At 43.9% G+C, this 16,330-nt stretch overlaps 1 long non-coding RNA gene across 1 annotated transcript in view; it reads right to left on the reverse strand.

Moving 5' to 3' along the window:
- Positions 1–1,827: 1,827 nt before the first annotated feature.
- The window catches only part of LOC137350482 (uncharacterized), a 97,361-nt gene continuing 82,858 nt past the window's right edge, over positions 1,828–16,330 (reverse strand). Inside the window, exons 2-3 of the long non-coding RNA XR_010969438.1 lie at positions 6,779–6,844; positions 1,828–2,021 (exon numbers count right to left, since the gene is read on the reverse strand). This is a non-coding gene — a long non-coding RNA (uncharacterized lncRNA). The remainder of the gene's footprint in view (positions 2,022–6,778; positions 6,845–16,330) is intronic.

Consider the following 16,330-nt stretch of genomic DNA (forward strand, 5'->3'; position numbering starts at 1 on the left):
TAGTTCTTGTACCATTTGTTAGTGGGAACAGCTTTTCCTTGTCTAAATTATCTAAGCCTGCCATAATCTTGTACACTTCAATTAAATCTCCCCTCAATCTCCTTTGTTCTAAGGAGAACAAACTCAGTTTTCCAACCTAATCTTGTAATTAAAATCCCCCATCCCTGAAACCATCCTGATAAATCTTTCTTCACCCTCTCAAGGACTCCCATATCCTTCCTGAAGTGTGGTAACCAGAACTGGACGCAATACATCAGTTGGGGCCTAACCAGAGCTTTGTAAAAGGTCAGCATAACCTCCCTACTTTTGTACTCAATGCCTCCATCCATGAAGCCCCAGATCCCATATGCTTTACGAACTACTCTCAGTATGTCCTGCCACCTTCAAAAATCTATGCACTCGCACCCCCAGGTCCCTCTGTTCCTGCACACTCTTTAGAACTGTGCCATTAAGTCTATATTGCCTCTCCCTATTCCTTCTGCGAAATTGCATCACCTCACACTTGTCTGTATTAAATTCCATCTGCCACCTGTCTGCCCATTCTGCTAGCCTATCTGTGTCCTGTTGCAGGTGATTCAGATCATCCTCACTGTTTGCCACACCTCCAAGTTCGGTGCCATCCACAAATTTTGAGATTCTACTCTTTAATTCCAAGATCCAAGTCCTTTATCTATAGCAAAAAAAGCAGCGGTCCCAGCACTGACCCTTGGGGAACACCACTGTCTACCATCCTCCGGTCTGAAAAGCAACCGTTTACTACGACTCGCTGTTTTCTCTCGAAAAGCCAATTTTTTATCCAATTGGACACTGACCCTCCTTTGCATGAGCCAATGGGCTACTCCTGTTTGTATGCTCATATAACTGACAGAATGAGTATGATTCATTCCAGGCTCTGATTAACAGCAACAACAACAGCAGAATCCAACCCATGTAGTCATATATGCGATCGCTGGTGTTTCAGCAGGGTGAATGATCGAGTGAATCCCTTCCCACACACGGAGCAGGTAAACAGCCTCTCCCCAGCGTGAGTGCATTGGTGTGTCAGCAGTTCATTTCTGCTTTTAAAGCTCTTCTCACAGTCAGAACATTTAACAGGTCTCTGATCTGTGTGAATACGCTGGTGTTTCAGCGAGTTGGATAAAGTAGTGAATCCCTGCCCCACATTCAATGCAGGTGAATGGTCTCTCTCCTGTGTGAACTCACTGATGTGTCTGGGGGACCGGCAGTGGCCACCGCTCCCAGTGGCATTGCCAATGCCCTGTGTTTGCCCGGCAGCTCTTGTAGGCGGGATCCCCATCCCGATAAAACTTTAAAGGGACAAGGATCACGCCTCCTTAAACTTTGACCCCAAAAGACCGGAGGACCGCTTCGGGCGTCTGAAAAAATGCAGAGGCGGGGTTACCCCCAACTTTTCCGCCTGACTCCTGCACAAAATCCGGCCCATAATCTTAAAGACTTCCATCGTCACCGTCAGTCTTCTCTTTTCTGGGGAAAAGAACACCAGCCTGTTCTATCCTTCAAGTGTGTTCAGCCAGGATACGTCTACTCATTCGGTTATCAGTGGTCAGGGTTATGAGGAGCCAATTGAGAGGGACACCAGGTCCCAGAGGCAGGGCTACCTCTCCAGACCCTATTAGTCCACCATCAACAGAGCTCTGGAGTACCGAGGATCTGACTGGCTCCGGTATTGGATTACAGTGCCCACTACAGAGGGTTAGCTGCATCAATGGAGCTGACTTGTACTAAATCAATAAAACAGCTGAAGCAATTAAACCATTTTATTCTGGCAAAAGCAAACTGTTTGTCCGGACGCTGTCAGTCTGTCATTCTGGAATATTTAACCTTTTCAGCTGTTTCTTCAGAGAGGCTCCAGAAGCATTGTTTGAAAAAAAACATTGCTTCTATTGGGAAGTGTGGGTTGGAGATAATCTTGTTCCTCATCCAACATTCATAATAACGAGGGTTGTTCTTGGCAGTGAAGCCTCATCGTTTCCTGCCATCGTGTGTCTAACACTGGTGTTCTATTTAAAGAAAGAAAGGCTTGCATTTATACAGCGCCTTTCAAGCCCTCAGGATGTCTCAGAGTGTTGCACAGCCAATGAAGTACTTCAGAAGTGTTGCAATGTAGGAAATGTGGCAGCTAATTTGCACACAACAAGTTCCCACAAACAGAAATTTCATTCCTGGTGCGGCCATTTTTGCCGAGGCAGTTTCGGGGCCGACAGCATGACCCACCCCCATAAGAGCCTTGTTAAGACTGCTTGCCTGTCTGAGTATGGGTGCAACTAAAGACTGTCCTGTAGAGGAATTCCCCCTGCATTGCCAACACCTGCCCCCCCCCACCACCTTTCTGCACCCCGCCACCCCCCAACAATGGTGGTCTGGCTGCTTTTTCCATTTTTTACTTTATATTTAAAAATTGTTGGTGAGAAGGCACTTCCATGTTGAAGCACCCTCTCAGTTACTTACCCTTTACTGCAGCCTCTGATTGGCCCTCCAGCTTCGGAGCCTGTCCACCCCCCCCCCCCCCCCCCCCCCCACTCCCCCATCTTCATTGGACAGGGGACCTGTCTTAATGCCAATTAATGGGGCATCACTGTCATAGTCCCAATGAACAACTGTTTCCTCTCAGGGGGCACATTTGGGACCTGGAAACAGTCCTGACTCCTGTTTCCAAAGTGAAAATTCAGCCCAATCTGTTTTTTTTTAAACTTATTTTTGCTGAGGGTCAAATATTAGTTTAGTTTAGTTTAGTAATACAGCACTGAAACAGGCCCTTCGGCCCACCGAGTCTGTGCCGACCATCAACCACCCATTTATACTAACCCTACACTAATTCCATATTCCTACCTCATCCCCACCTGTCCCTATATTTCCCTACCACCTACCTATACTAGGGGCAATTGCTAATGGCCAATTTACCTATCAACCTGCAAGTCTTTGGCATGTGGGAGGAAACCGGAGCACCCGGAGGAAACCCACGCAGACACAGGGAGAACTTGCAAACTCCACACAGGCTGTACCCAGAATTGAACCCGGGTCGCTGGAGCTGTGAGGCTGCGGTGTTAACCATTGCGCCCCCGTGCAGAACTCCTCAGCTTCTCTTTGAAATGGGGCTTTGGGATCTTTTACATCCAACTGAGAGGGCAGATAGGGCCTCAGGTTTACATTCCACCTGACGATGGCACCTCTGACGGTGCAATGCTCCCTCAGTACTGACAATGGATGTCAGCCTACATTTTAGGCACAAGTCTTTGGAGGGAGACTTGAACCCACAACCCTCTAGCTTCAAGGAAAAATAGCACTAACAATAGAGCTACGGCAGACACAGAAGAAAGCATGAATCAGAAAAGGCTAAGCAGACAAACTGCTTCCTCCATAGGACATGCAAAGCCTACCCTGTCATGGACTCTACCCACATATTTCATTTTCTCGGTGACTATCTACCCAAATTGTCGTCTCTAATAGTCAGCTCTCGCAGAATGAGGACAAACCTCATCCTTCCTCCCCAGCAGCACAGAATCATACCAGACTACTTGACAGTCTCCAGGTACAGTCATACTGCTGCTTTTAGAGTCATAGAGTTATACAGCACAGAAACAGGCCCTTTGGCCCAATGCGTCTGCGCCGACCTTCAAGCACCCATCCAATCTACTCCCATTTTTCCACACTTGGCCTGTAGCCGTGTATGCTATGGCATTTCAAGTTACTTCTTAAATGTTGTGAGGGTTCCTGCCTCTACCACCCCCTCAGGCAGTGTGTTCCAGATTCCAACCACCCTCTGGGTGAAAAATCTTTTCCTCAAATCCCCTCTAAACCTCCTGACCCTTACTTTAAATTTATGCCCCCTGGTTACTGACCTCTCCACCAAGGGAAAATGTTTCTTCCTATCTATCCTATCAATGCCTCTCATAACTTTGTGTACCTCAGTCAGGTCTCCCTTAGCCTTCTCTGCTCCAAGGAAAACAACCCGAGTCTTTTCAGTCTCTCTTCATAGCTGAAATTCTCCAGCCCAGGCAACATCCTGGTGAATCTCCTCTGCACCCTCTCCAGTGCAATCACATCCTTCCTGGGGTGCCCAGAACTGTACACAGTACTCCAGCTGTGGGCTAACCAGCTTTTTATACAGCTCCATCAGAACCTCCCTGCTCTTAAACTCTATGCCTCAGCTAATAAAGGCAAGTATCCCATATGCCTTCCTAACCACCTTATCTACCTGTGCTGCTACCTTCAGTGATCTATGGACCCCATGGTCCCTCTGACCCTCTGTGCTACCTAGGGTCCTACCATCCATTGTATATTCCCTTGCCTTGTCAGTCCTTCCAAAGTGCATTACCTCACATTTCTCAGGATTAAACTCCATTTGCCACTGCTCCGTCCATCTTACCAGCCCATCTATATTGTCCTGTAATCTAAGGATTTCTTCCTCACTATTTACACCACCAATTTTCGTGTCATCTGCGAACTTACTGATCATACCTCCTATATTCACATCTAAATCATTAATGTACATAACATTACGTGCATCAATTATTTGCATTAGTTCAAATCAGTTTTGGGGACACATTTAATTTTTTAAAATGTCGGGTTAACTTGGAAGGATGGGGTTGCCAACCAGAACCCAAACTGCACTGCAGCGAGAGATGTGAGACCACCTCCAGTAAATAGACTCACACCAGTTGGAGTCTACACTGTATACAGTATAACTCCAGCTTGATGCAAGGTCACCATTCAAATGTGAATAGATGGCCTATTGAGTTGACTAGCAACTTATGAAGATGTTTTTAATTTGCGTTTACTATTAGGGGAAAGTAAATGGCCATGCCTGTGTTCTTCTAATATCAAAAATTAACTCCTAATAACCAGCAATCTCATTTCAGCTCACTGGCACTAAACTCAGCACAAAACACAGAGCAAAGAAAGGAAGAAAGAACTTGCATTTATATAGCACCTTTCACAGCCTCAAGACATCCCATAGCACTTCACAACCAAATGAAGCACATTTGAAGTGTAGTCACTGTTGCAATGCACTGAAACATGGCAGCCAAATTACACACAGCAAGCTTCCTCAATCAGCAGTGCTTTAAGTGACCAGATAATCTGTTTTAGTGGTATTTGTTGATGGATAAATGTTGGCTAGAACTCCTCTGTTAATGCCACGGGATCATTTGCATCCAGCTGAGTGTGCAGTGACAGCTCATCTGGAAGATGGCACCTCCCACAGTGCGGCACTCCCTCAGTACTGCAGTGAAATGCTAGTCTAGATTATATGCTCAAATCTCTGCTGTGGTGTCGCTCAGATCTGCAACTGTTGGTCTTAGATCATTCGGAGACCAGTAGGTGCAGTATAACTGTACTGTCAATCTATACTTATCGTATAACCTTTAACTCAATTCTTAAACAGAACTTAATCCAGTTCCTTTTTGAAAGAGTTAAGATATGTTTAGTTTAGAGATACAGCACTGAAACAGGCCCTTCGGCCCACCGAGTCTGTACCGACCATCAACCACCCATTTATACTAATCCTACACTAATTCCATATTCCTACCACATCCCCACCTGTCCCGATATTCCCCTACCACCTACCGATACTAGGGGCAATTTATAATGGCCAATTTACCTATCAACCTGCAAGTCTTTGGCATGTGGGAGGAAACCGGAGCACCCGGAGGAAACCCACGCAGACACAGGGAGAACTTGCAAACTCCACACAGGCAGTACCCAGAATTGAACCCGGGTCACTGGAGCTGTGAGGCTGCGGTGCTAACCACTGCGCCAATGTGCCGTGGGGAGTGGGACTAATTGGACAGCTCTACCAAAGAGCTGGCACAGGCACGATGGGCCGAATGGCCCCCTTCAGTGTTGTATCATTCTATGATTCAATGTTCTTAATGCTCCTTAGAAGGTTAGATGCCAAAAGCTACTCGTATAATTTGGAATGTGTCATCACCAGTGGCCAATACAGGATATGAACTCCTTGTCTTCAGTTGTCATCAAATAACAAATAGTTTTCTTCCCCACTGAGGGAAGGATAATGGCTTGAACAGCTTGGGGTAACATGTGAGTGATTCAATGATGCATTGCATTACATAGAATCTACAGCACAGAAACAGACCATTCAGCCCATCCAGTGTTTATGCTCCACCCAAGCCTCCCCCACCCCTCTTCATCTAACCCTATCAGCAAAACCTTCTATTCCTTTCTCCCGCATGTGCTTGTCTAGCTTCCCCTTAAATCCACCTGTGTTATCGGCCTCAGCTACTGTATGTGGTAGTGAGTTCCACATTCTCACCACTCTCTGGGTAAATAGCTTTCTCCTGAATTCCTTATTGGATTTGTTAGCAACTGCCTTATCTTTATTGCCGCTAGTTTTGGTCTTCCCCACAAGTGGAAACATTTTGGCACAATGTTTGTAAATTAACTAAGATTTGCCATTCCGTGATGCTCCTACATCTCTACAAAAGTGGTTGCCTTTTCATGACGATATTTCCCCTTTAAACTGGGGAGATTTGAGGTGCATGCAATCAGGATTTTTTCAATGAGACCAGAATAGAATTATTTAGCTGCTCAAACTATGGCACCTCTGGTGGCTGACAGGAGAAGTTCTTGCCACTTCAGAAAGTTTATCACTATAAACTATCAATTGGCTAAAGTACATACATCATGTTGCACTGAAGCCTTATTGATGGAAAAAAAATAAATTAGTTCACACCTCTGGTGCAAGAATTTTATTTCTGTAGCTAAGATGGCTCAATAAAAGGCATGAAAAATCACAAACCGTAGAAGCTGCAAATTTGAAACTGAAAGGGAAAATGCTGTAAACACTCAGCAGATCAGGCAGCATCTGTGGAGAGAGAAATGTAAGATGTCAGACATGGCTCAAAATGTAGCATCAATGAACCCTCTAGATATTTTTGTTGCAGATGAAGCAGCTTGAAAAAGAAAAAGAAATGGAAATGAAAAGACTTGAGCTTGACCAGGAAAGAGAATTGGCAATGAAGAAACAAACTTGAAGAAGAGGAAAGGGCAAAAGAGACAGCATTTCAAAGAGAAAAAGAAGAAAGGGAATTTGAATTTATAAAGCTGGAACTAAGTCAAAAGAGTGGCCTTGACTCCAAGGAAAATTCTGGGAGGAAAGATCTGACTCCAGGCCAGGACCCAGTGGAGAGCTGTTTAAATTTGTGCATGTCCTCCCGAAGTTTGAGGAAAGGGATGTAGAAGCATTTTTCATTTCTTTTGAAATGATAACCAGACAGATGAAGTGGCCGATGGAAAGCTGGACACTGCTTATGCAAAGCAGGTTGATGGGCAAAGCTCATGAAGTTTATGCTGTGCTTTCTGAGGAGGCTTCTGCAGATTATGAGACAGAAAAAAAGACTGTTCTCACTGCTTATGAGTTGGTCCCTGAAGCTTATAGGTAGAAATTCTGGAACCTCCAGAGACAGCCTGGGCAGACTTACAGAGAATTTGAGAGGGTAAAGCAAATTAATTTTGATCGTTGGATGTGGGCACCAAAGGTAAAGGCCACGTATGAGAACACTAGGGAAATAATTCTCCTGGAAGAATTTAAAAATTCACTCTCGTCCACTTAGAGAACCGGAAGGTTTCAGCAGCCAGACAGGCAGCTGAGATTGCTAATGATTATGAGCTTGTTTTCCAGCCCAAACCCTTTGTCTATCACCCCCACAAACCTGAGAAGGATAGAAGGTGGGAGGGTGAAAAGAAGGCAAGTCGCCTGGGACAAGAAGGGACAGCTGGGAATGCCCCGGGCTCTCCTCCTCAGGCCAGAAAGGAAGATGCTGAGGGTTGAAGTGAGGTCTGGTTACCATTGCCACAAAGTGGGACACCTTTGTGCAGAACGCTGGAAGTTGTGGGGTAAACCCATGGGATTTATTGGGGTGTACAAGGCCAATGTAAAGAATACGACAGATCAGGATGTAGCTCTGACAGCAGCTGTAAGGCCAAGTATAAAAACTGCTGTGTGTGGGGACATGAACAAGATACCTGAGAGTTATAGGGAATTCTTGTCAAAAGAAAAAGTAACTCCTTATCCCTCAAGTGAGGCAGGTAAACCTATAGTTATACTTAGGGATACAGAAGCTGCCCAGACTCTTTTGCTGGAGAAAGGCATAACTTTTCCACCACAGAGCACATTGAATGCCAAGGTTTTAGTGAATGGTATCACCAGGGAGTATATACCCTTACCTTTGTATCGGGTGCACCTGGAGTATGACCTAATGTCTGGAATGGTAACTGTAGATGTTGGCCATAGTTTGCCTGTAGACAGAGTTGACCTACTACTGGGAATGATTTGGCTGGAGCAAAGGTAGTAGCTTCTCCAGTAGTCACGGAAAGACTAAGTGAAGTCAAAGAGACAGAACAGTTGCAGGAAAAGGTTCCAGGAATTCTTCCTTCATATGTAGTGACCCGAGCAATAGCTAAACATGTTTCATTGTTGGAGGTCAAATTGGCACCACTGACAGAGAGCCGAATATCTGAAACTCTCTTTGGGGATTTGGATAATCCAAAGGAAATGTTCAGTAAGTCTTCTCTGATCAAGGCTCAGCAAGCCAATCCAGATTTAAATAAAGTGCACATTCAGCTCTAACTGAAGCTGAGGCAAAGGGAGCTCTGGAAGGCTACTATATTAAAAATGGAATTCTGATGAGGAAGTGGAGACCTTCTCACAGACCTGCGGACAAAGAACGGACGGTTGTTCACCAGATAGTGGTACTGCCCAAGTATCGCCGGGAAATATTAAGGATAGCTCATGAATTTCCTATCGCGTGACATGTGGGGATCTGGAAGACCCAATCACATATACGTCAACATTTTTACTGGCCAGGTCTTTCCAAGGACGTAGTGCAGTTTTGCAAAAGGAGCCAGATTATGGGAAAACCACAACCTGCCATAAAACCAGCACCTCTAATTCCCATTCAAGTTTTTGGGAAACCATTTAGTAGGGTGTTGGTAGATGAGATAGGACCTTTACCGAAAACAAAAGCGGGACACCAATATATACTCACGATCATGGATATGGCTACTCGGTTCCCAGATGCCATTCTCTTGAGAACAATTTCTGCTAAGGTAGTGATAGAGAAGTTAACCCAGTTCTTCACTAGATATGGATTACCGATTGAGATTCAGTCAGATCAAGATTCCAATTTTATGTCTAAAACTTTTCAGGAAGTTATGGGTAATTTGGGTATAACACAGTTAAAGTCCTCAGCATACCACCCACAGACACAAGAGACTTTAGAAAGGTACCATCAGACCTTCAAAACAATGATCATGGCATACTGTCATGAATATTACATGCTTGGGAGAAAGGGCTAGAATTTCTTTCGTTTGCCACTAAGGATTCACCTAATTAGCCTACTGGTTTTAGTCCTTTCGAATTAGTTTATGGGCATGAGATGAGGTCCTCTAAAATTAGTCAAAGAAAAGTTTTTAGAACAGAGTAACCGCAGCCTCACAGCTCCAGCGACCTGGGTTCGATTCTGGGCACTGCCTGTGCGGAGTTTGCAAGTTCTCCCTGTGACCGCGTGGGTTTTCGCCGGGTGCTCCGGTTTCCTCCCACAGCCAAAGATTTGCAGGTGATAGGTAAATTGGCTGTTGTAAATTGCCCCTAGTGTAGGTAGGTGGTAGGGAATATGGGATTACTGTAGTGTTAGTATAAATGGGTGGTTGTTGGTCGGCACAGACTCGGTGGGCCGAAGGGCCTGTTTCAGTACTGTATCTTTAAAAAAAAAATCTTCTGTGCTAGATTATGTATCTGTGTTCTGGGAGCAGCTCACAAGAGCCTGCAAAGTGACACAGGAACACCTGAAAGTTTCCCAAACAACCATGAAGAAATGGGCAGACAAGCATGCCAAGACCTGAACATTTCAACCAGGGGATGAGGTGTTAGTATTGATGCCCACTGAAAGTATGGTTCAGTGGTCCATATAAAGTGGTTAAAAGAATTGGTAAAGCAAATTATTTGATTGACACCCCAGATTGCCAGAAAAAGAATCGGCTGTGTCATATCAATTTGTTGAAACAATATAATTGCCTGGAGGAGGATAAGCAAGCGCAGATATATCAGGTAGTAAGGACATGGAAGGATGAAAGGGATAGCGAGGATGAGGCAGAAGGAGGTCTGGACAATTCTCAAATTCAACTTCCTACTATCCGATTAGCTAACACTGAATTTTTAGGGAGATTGCACACTATGCTTTCATATTTAGATGTAGAACAATGAGAAAACCTAACAACGCTACTCACAACATTTAAAGGAGTCTGGAGGGACAAACCAGGATGTACACCCTTAGTTCACATGATGTGGATGTAGGGGAATCCTTTGCTATAAAGCAGCATCCTTATCACTTAAGTCTGGAGAAACAGGCCCAGGTAAAAGCAGAAATCCAATACATGTTGGGAAACCACCCAATTGAACGCAGTCAAAGCAGCTGGAGTTCCCCAGTGGTGTTTTCAGCCGAAACTTGATGGTTCAACTAGATTCTGTATAGACTTCAGAAAGATTAATGCAGTAACAAAGGCATATTCCTACCCAATTCCTCGCTTGGAAGACTGTATTGACAGAGTGGGCAGTGCCATGTTTCTTACAAAAATAGATTTGTTAAAGGGATACTGGCAGGTTCCGTTAACACCCCAAAAACAACAGGAATAATGATTATATCTTGTAAAACCACAACCAATTGTCTAAAACAGAAGTCGACATTTATACCTATAACTTCCAACGTTTGTGAAGTCTACTATGGTATGGAGCACTGTAGGAAATGTACTCATCATTTGAAATCTGTTGTTATACTTACAGTAGCACAAACAGAAATATTTGCCTGATGGGCAACAAAGGTTAAATGTTTCCAGAAGGAAGGCTGATTTTGGCAGAAAGGAAAGTTTCCAAAAGTGTGCACCATTCTGAGTTCCAGACTTTTCAGATGCTAAGTGATAAGAGCTATCAATGACATTTCTACCAACAGTCAAAAATAATCATAGCAACTTTGATTATTTACTCTGCAATATGTGAATCAGCATTATTTAGGAGGGCTTTACATATCTCCTGTAGGATGTTCCTTATTTGTTCCCTACACCTCTCTGCCATTCCCTCCTCCTTCAAGTCACTCTTTGAAAACTACCTCTTTGACCAAGCTTTTGATCATCTGTCTCAATATCTCCTTATATAGCTCAATGTCAAATTTTGCTAAATAATACTCCTGTGAAGCAACTTGGGTTGTTTTACTACATTAAAGGCGCTATATAAATGCAAGCTGTTGGTGAGATAAATATAGTCACTTATCACCTGGAAAAGTGGCATCTTAAAAATATCTGAACTTGAAGCATACTCTAAAGCCAACTAATAAAAATGTAAAATAAAAACAAAAAGTGCTCAAAATACTCAGCAGGTTTGCCAGCATCTGTGGAGAGGGAAACAAAGTTAACGTTTCAGGTCTGTGACCTTTCATCAGAACCCCATACTTGGAATTACTCCACTATCAATAATAACAACTTATATTTATATAGCACCTTTAATGTAATAAAACATCCCAAGGTGCTTCACAGGAGCATTATAAAACAAAATATAACATTGAGCCACATAAGGAGATATTAGGTCATGTGACCAAAAGCTTGGTCAAAGAGACAAGTTTTAAGGAGTGTCTTAAAATGGATGAAAGTAAGGTGAAGAGGCAGAGAGGTGTAGGGAGGGAATTCCAGAGCTTAGGGCCTAGGCGACTGAAGGCACGGCCACCAATGGTGGAGCGATTAAAATCAGGGATGCTCAAGAGGCCAGAATTAGATGAGTTCAGATATCTTGGAGGGTTGTGGGACTGGAGGGAAATATAAGGAGGGGCAAGGCAGTGGAGGGATTTGAAGACAAGAATGAGAATTTTAAAATCAAGATGTTGCTTGACCGAGAGACAAAGTAGGTCAGCGACAATTGGTTGTGGTTTTACAAGATATAATCATCAGTCCTGTTGTTTTTGGGGTGTTAACGGAACCTGCCAGTATCCCTTTACCAAATCTATTTTTGTAAGAAACGTGGCACTGCCCACTCTGTCAATACACCTCCTGGTGCGAGTTAAAACATGGGCAGCAGACTTTTGGATGGCCTCAGGTTTACAGAGGGTAGAATGTGGGAGGCCAGCCAGGGGTGAGTTGGAATAGTCAAGGCTAGCGGTAATGAAGGCATGAATGAGGGTTTCAGCAGCAGATGAGCTAAGATAGAGGTGAAGTCGGGCAATGTTATGGAGATGAAAATAGGCGGTCTTAGTGATGGATCATTTTGGGGTGCCAAGGTTGTAGATGGACTGGTTTAATCTCAGACAGTTGCCAGGGAGAGGGATAGAGTGGATAGCTAGGGACCGGAGTTTAGTGAGGCCCGAAAACAATCCCCATATATTCATGCCTGGATTGGCAATGATAGATGACAAAGACTCCAATCTGACGAATGGAGCCAAACTATATTCCTTGAAGATGACTGCGTAGGTGTGACAAACATGTGACTTTTTTGCCTACTTTTAGATCCCTGGTAGGCACTTCAATTCAGTCAGAATAAAAGCAATTATATTCAGAACAAATGTCCCCCCCAAAAAAAGACTTAAAAACTTGCATTTATATAGCATCTTTCACAACCTCGGGAAAAAAAGACTTAAAAACTTGCATTTATATAGCATCTTTCACAACCTCGGGATGTCCCAAAGCACTTTATAGCCAATGAAGGACCTTTTGAAGTGTAGTCACTGTTGTAATGTAGGAAACGCAGTGGCCAAAAATGTGCACAGCAAGCTCCCACAAGCAGAAAGGAGATAAATGAACAGACAATTTATTTTAGATTTTGGCCGGAATGCCAGGGAAAACTGTCCTGCAATTCTTCCAATCGTGCCATGGGATCTTATATGTCCACCTGATAGGGCTTCAATGTAACCTCTCAAGCAAAAGATCACACCTCCAACAGTGCTGCACAGAAGTACCAGCCTTTGATTATGGGCTCAAAGCGAGAATTGAACCCAGAACCTTAGAACTGAAAGGCAAGAGTACGACCAACTTAGCCATGGTTGACATCAGGTGCACAATAGCCTGTTGTGGCACAATACCAGATGGTGTCGGGTGCCTGTGGAACCAAATCTTGATGTAACTCGGTGCCCTCAGTGAAGCAAAAAACTGAAGGGAGACACAGTGCAGCAACAAAATATGCCTTACATATACCAGAGTCTTGCTAAGGGGTGCAGTATATTTTTAAATAATTACAACATAACCTGACGATGTTAATAGACAGCACAGAACAGTATTAGCAGAATCAACCTGGGCCTCTGTTCAGGATCACGAAGATCAGATAAGATACATTTCAGTTGACTGGAGGAAAAATTATATTTATACAGAAACCTTGCAGTGAAATATGGAACAATTGTAATTAATACAATACTATTTCAGACATGTTCCAGTTCTGCAAAAACATTTGCCTTTTATGGCAATCAAATTTCTTGAAGTTCCAAACAAATGGCAGAGCCTTTGGTTAATAGTGAAACAAATGTCAAGTGGAGATAGACAGCGATAAATCTTCCGAGGATTTATTATGAATACATTGCTTAGGAACCAGCGTTAGTTAAACAGTACTGAAACTTGGTTCAATGCGTAAAGTGGTATCAACTTCTAGAGAGGGATAAGAGGGTATTAAAATGAACATTTCTTTTCTCAAAAGCATTGTGGAGCAGTTTACATACTCCAGATCACAAAGGAAGTGCAAATTGAGGCAACTTAAAGCAAATTTAAAAGCTTAAAAATTACATTCACCTCAATCGCACCATGCACACTCATGCACGCAGCTATACAGCCTCTGAAACTTCCTCTCACGTTGTATTGACTTGCATCATGCTATTGTTGTAGCATTTCTGCATTATTCATACAGTCTTCGGTTCTGCCCACTAGTCACAAATTGTCATTTGAACAAAACAGGCAGCGCTGGATTAGTTCCATGATGGACTTGCACACTCCAGTGATTCTCTCTGTGGTCGCTTAAAGGAACGCTACACCTGAGAGTGCACATATTAGCTGGAGACTTCCAGCACGCAGGCTGGGGCTGTTCTCCTTAGATAAGAGAAGATTAAGAGGAGATTTGATAGAGGTGTTCAAAATCACGGGGGGTCTGAACAGAGCAGATAGGGAGAAACTGTTCCTGTTGGCAGAAGGGTCAAGAACCAGAGGACACCGATTTAAGGTGATTGGCAAAAGAATCAACAGCAACATGTGCTGCCTGAGAGTGTGGTGGAGGCAGATTTCATCTTGGCTCTCAAAAGAGAATTCGATAATTATCTGAAGAGAAAGATTTTGCAGGGCTACGGGGAAAGGGTGGGGGAATGAGAGCGCTGGCATGGACGCGATGGGCCGAATGGCCTCCTTCTGTGCTGTAACCATTCTATGATTCTATGCAGACTATTTATGGGAAAAGCTCAACTTGATGCAAAAATCGGCTGTTTGGGTAAATTTAAGCAGAATCCAGAAACGCACCTGGAGCCCTCCAGTTACATCGGATTCGGGAGATGGATGTCGGACGCACAGCAGTGATATGCTTTGGGAGAGTACATCAGGAAAGGATATGCACTAAATAGCCAAAGATTAAACAGGAGTAGAAGAGCAGAAAGGGATCCAAATACTGACATTTGTACAAGGAGGACAAGTGCTGCATGGGTCAATAATTTTCTAGGCTTTTATCAATTGGCAAATAAAGTTATGAAAGCAAAAAAGCTACGTTAAACCTACAGCAATCACGATTGAGGCTCCCAAGTAGAATATGAGGGTATATTTCAACAAGCATCCTTCCCATTCACACTGGAAAACGGGGCAACCCACAGTTGATGTGTTTTTTTAAAAGGACTCACTCATTGACCAACTAAGGTCTACGCAATGGAATTTTTGCTTGAGCCTGCAATTCGGAGGCTGGCGCATCTCACACTGCGTAAATGTAATTGCCTGTGTCTTGTAAAGTTGCATCCCCCTGTATTCCTGTATCGTTACTCACCGTTTTGTGTCAGCAGTTGTCATGCGAGATGTTCAAAACCCTGGAACTCCTTATCCAACAGTATTGTAAAGAGCACCTTCACCACACAGACTGCAGTGCTTCAAGAAGAAGGCCCGTTACCAGCACCTAGTGAAGGATAACTAGGGATGGGTAACAAACAAGTAAATAAATGCCTGTACCCCGAGAAGAAGTTTTTACAAAATGTTCTGAGCACCAGGAGGCTGCCCAAGAGTAGGTGACAAAAATACAAAGGTGTGAACTGTGGATGCAAAGTGTAAACGCTACTTTCTCCCTGAGTTCCTCGCAGCAGCAGAGGCCTGGAGATTCATTTTCCATTCTGGAAGACTCCTGGACAATCCAAGAGTGTTAGCAACTTTCTGGTGACTGGCTGTGAAGAGGTCACCATGCAGAAGCCCATGTCTCTGATTGTCCCAGCTTCTGCTCTCAAAGAGAACATAAGGATGTAAGAACATAAGAAATAGGAGCAGGAGTTGACCATTCAGCCCTTCGAACCTGCTCCGCCACTCAATGAGATCATGGCCGATCTTCTACTTCAAGACCATTTTCCTGCACTATCCCCATATCCCTTGATGTTTTTAATATGTAAAAATTTATCGATCTCAGTCTTGAACGTACTCAACGACTGAGCCTCCACCGCCCTCTGGGGCAGAGAATTCCAAAGATTCACCACCCTCTGAGTGAAGAAGTTCAGCCTCATCTCAGTCTTAAATGGCCTACCCCTTATTCTGAGACTGTGTCCCCTGGTTCTAGACTCCCCAAGCAGGGGAAGCATCCTTCCTGCATCTACTCTGTGGAGTCCAGTAAGAATGTTGTATGTTTGAATGAGTTCACCTCTCATTCTTCTGAACTCCAGAGAATAAAGGCCAATCTATTTAATCTTTTTTCATAGGACAATACCTCTGAGCCACAAATTAGTTTGGTGAATCTTCGTTGCACTTCCTCTATTGCAAGTATATCTTTCCTTAGGTAAGGAGACCAAAACTGCACACAATACTCCAGGTACGATCTCATCAAGGAACTATACAATTGCAGTAAAGACATCTTTACTTCTATACTCAAATCCTTTTGTAATGAAGGCCAACATACCATTTGCGTTCTTAATTACTTGCTGTACTTGCATGTTAGCTTTCAGTGACACATGAACAAGGACCCAAGTCCCTATGAAGTTCAATATTTCCCAGCCTCCCACCATTTAAGAAATACTCGATGGCTGGAATTTAACACGGGCGGGAGGCCCCACCCACTGGCCGAAAAGTCAGTGGCGAGCCTGCCTCCGCTGGGTCTGGGGAG

The sequence above is a fragment of the Heterodontus francisci genome, chromosome 35 (assembly GCF_036365525.1).
Source record: "Heterodontus francisci isolate sHetFra1 chromosome 35, sHetFra1.hap1, whole genome shotgun sequence".
NCBI classification, from domain to species: Eukaryota; Metazoa; Chordata; class Chondrichthyes; order Heterodontiformes; family Heterodontidae; genus Heterodontus; species Heterodontus francisci.